Here is a 3,613-nt window from a genome sequence, read left to right on the forward strand (position 1 = left end):
TCAGTTTTCTCCCACAGAGTAATGGATGGGTTTGAACTGCTGACAGTAAAGTTAGCAATTTGGGGTTTACATGGCAGCACCACCAGAAGGCCTTGTCTTTTCTAAACATGCCAACAATTAGCCTACATCACCAAGATCTTTAAGATCACTAAACAGCTATTGCTTCTAAAAGTTTTATTCACCCTTTTCCTTTCCATCACTGAATAGGAAGTAAAGACAGAAAGAGTGCACTGGGTTGTCTTTATTTTAATAACAATGGTGTCTTATTTAATAACAGAACGGTTTTCTTTTGTGTCATGCTATTTGTTATCATCTAAAATGTATTCTGGGGAAAAAGTCTTCCAAGTAGCCATGACTCATAGGCAATTTGCTTGGAAACCTTGTCTTTAGGGTCAGAGAAGGTGATTAGTGAAGTCTGTGCAAGAAAGAATAGATGAAGCCATGCTTTGTTGTTACCACAGATGGACGGCCACAGGTGAGTGGTGGATGAGTCAGAGTTCACAGAAGCACTGCAGCCATGCTTGCACAGAAGCACTGGAGAAAGAAAAAGGCCAGGCATTCTGAAACATATATTTAATATGAGCATCTACCAGAGGCTGAATAGCAGAATGAATGCTGTTTTTATGACTGGTAAAACAAGAAATAAGAGTAGGAGAGTTAGACTTTTAATAGACTTTTATCATGAAAATAAGAAAGAAACTCAGCAGACTGGCTCCCCAGAGATATAATGATATTTAATTTTAAAAAGAAAAAGGCTCTGAAAATGGTCTAATTTTGGAGATAATGAACAAGTAATTATTTAAGAATATATACAAAACTTGGTAGGACCTCCAAGAGTGTGGTATTTAAACTGAGACCAGTGTTCTCTTACATGGGCCAATTGAATAAGATTTAACTCTTCTCTGGGTATTCTGTCTTCCCCTGAGCAGCAGGACAAATGCATTTCACTACTTATTCCTGATATGTGTTACTGGTGCTACAATACAGATAACAGAGATGGGATGCTTTATCCCAATCAGCTTCTACTCATGGGATGTGGGCTTTGCATGGGGCAATTGACAATATAAATAGGGCTTCAAAAAGTTTAGGAAAAATGAAACTTTAAGATAATGGGATTCATACTTACCTGGCAGGGGAGGCACCATGATCATGAAGGTGGTTTTCCCAGGGCGAGGCTCACCCATTGTACTCCGATGTGTTGACCCCTGCGATTTCCCCAAATGTGGGAAACTCGACTGCATAATCAGTGGTAGTGGGGGACTGCATTCGCGCTCTCCCCTGGAAAAAAAAAAAAGATAATGGAATTCTTCCACGAACTTTTAGAAGCCATTCTCATCATAGACCCTCAAGGGTTCCAAAAGAGTCTGTGCATAGAATCAAGGATTTTGCTTATAATAGTCAACCAATGGCTATTTGGAGTGATTGTAAGAATGTCACAAACATTGTACATGAGTCAAAAATGACTTGAGGGGGCCCTGAAAACAACGACACCACCGGCTTGCTGACATTTGATAGGCATTTGAGCAGACATTGAGTTTTTATTGTGAGCCACGCAGTGGATATTTTACATATTACCTCAGAAAATATTTTGAATCTCAAAATACAGAATCAAACTTTCACAGATTGAAGGACACTGTTACAACAATAGTTGCATTTAATGCACCACTTTTGATTCAGGAAAAAAACAAAACAAACACAAACCCAGAGAGAAGGAAACAACAAAGACACAGAAGAATTAAATACCACAACCAACCAATTTACCCTCTTGACACATATAGAACCACTCTACCCAACAACAACACAATATACATTCTTTGCCAGGACACAGGGAATACTCTCCCAAATAGGCCATAGGTGAAACCACAAAGCTAGCCCTGATACATTTTAAAACACCAAGACACTATGCGCTTTCTTCTCAGATCACAATCCTATAAAATTAGAAATCATTAATTGGAATATCAAGGGGAAAATAAATTTAAATAGAATTATAAGCGATTTGGCAAAAGAAGATTTAAAAAAATTAATTTAAACTTTTTTTGAATCAAATAAGAATGAAAGTACAACGTATCAAAAACATTTAGACACAGCAAAATCAGTGCTCAGAGGGGAAAGAAAGATAAAAGGTACATGTTAAAAAAGAAGGAAAAAAACCAATATCTTAACCCATGATCTCTAAGAACTAGAAAAGAGCAGCAAATAAATTTGTGACAGGAAGAATAAAAAAAATAAGTAGGCGAGCAGCAGAAATGAGAAATATAGTAGAATCAAGATAAAAAGTTGTTTCTTTGAAGGAATTAACAACATTGATAAATTATTGACAAATAGAGTTAAAGAAGAAGATTCAAATAAATGAATAAGAAATGAAACAGGCTATCTCTCAATGGAACCAACAGATCTAAAAATGATAACACTCGAATACTATGAAATACTGTACTCTAACAAAATTGAAAACCTAGAAGATATAACCAAATATCTAGAAACACACTACCTATATAAGCTAATACATAATGAGGTAGTTTGTTATGACCCACACAATAAAATCCCTGGCATAGTCATTGAAACACAAATAAACATTTCTCTGGTATTTTATGTTTTGAGTGATTTTCTATTTACCAACAGCAAAGAGATGCCTTGTTCCAGGTCTTCTTCTGAATCCTAGCATAGATGAGCGATGGCTTCCAAGGCTTCTTCAGCTTGTTGAAACACTTCAGTTGGTAATCTATCAATTCCTGGAGCCTTGTTTTTTGGCTAATGGTTTTAAAACAACTTCAAGTTTTCCCTTCCATACCATTGGTTCTTGTTCATATGCTACCTCTTAAAATGGTGGATTGTTGATTAGTTCTTTTTTGGTATTATAACTATTTCAGTCCTTGAAGAGATGAAAATATGAATTGCCAACATGCAAAGAAAGATTCTTCAGATAAGCTAAGCAATATTAAAGAACAATATAGGAGGCCTTATTTCCTTATCTCAAAATCTGCCATATGGTCACCTAGTCAAAACGGCCTAGTACTTAGGGTACAATGATAGATACATAGACCAAGGGAAAACAATGGAGAACCCAGAATAAATCCACTCGTGTATGGGCAATTGAATTGAAGGACTGAAGTACATTGAATCTGGTGATACAGTTTCTTTAACAAATTGTTATTCGGTGTCGAGTCTATTCAGACTCAGCCTGATGTACAACAGAACAAAGTCCTGCTGGTCCTTGAACCACGTTCACGTGGCTGATATGTTGGAGCTCAAAGTTGCAGCCAGTGTGTCACTCTATATCTTCAAGGACCTTTCTCTTTTTCCAGACATGATGTCCTTTTCCAGGGACTGGTATCTCCTGATAACCTATTCAAAGTATATAAGAGAAATCCTCATTATCCTCATTGTAAAGGAGCATTTTGGCTGTACTTCTTCCAAGAGAGATCAGTTTGTTCTATTAATAGTCCATAGTACTTTTGATATTCTTTATGAACACCATAATTCTATAACAAATAGTGCTGGCAAAGTGGGATATCCAATTGCCAAAAAATTGAACAGGATCTATATACACCATATATTAAAAATCATTCTCAGGATTGATCAAAGACTACATAAAACTTATAACTGTTAAGAACAT

General features: G+C 36.3%; 1 non-coding gene across 1 annotated transcript; it reads left to right on the forward strand.

Annotated features, from left to right (window-relative positions):
- The first annotated feature begins 1,118 nt into the window (after nt 1–1,118).
- LOC142447778 (U1 spliceosomal RNA) lies at nt 1,119–1,281 on the forward strand. Its single transcript, XR_012784430.1, has one exon. It is a non-coding gene; the product is annotated as a U1 spliceosomal RNA (small nuclear RNA).
- The last annotated feature ends 2,332 nt before the right edge of the window (nt 1,282–3,613 follow it).

The sequence above is a fragment of the Tenrec ecaudatus genome, chromosome 4 (assembly GCF_050624435.1).
Source record: "Tenrec ecaudatus isolate mTenEca1 chromosome 4, mTenEca1.hap1, whole genome shotgun sequence".
In the NCBI taxonomy this organism is placed as follows: domain Eukaryota; kingdom Metazoa; phylum Chordata; class Mammalia; order Afrosoricida; family Tenrecidae; genus Tenrec; species Tenrec ecaudatus.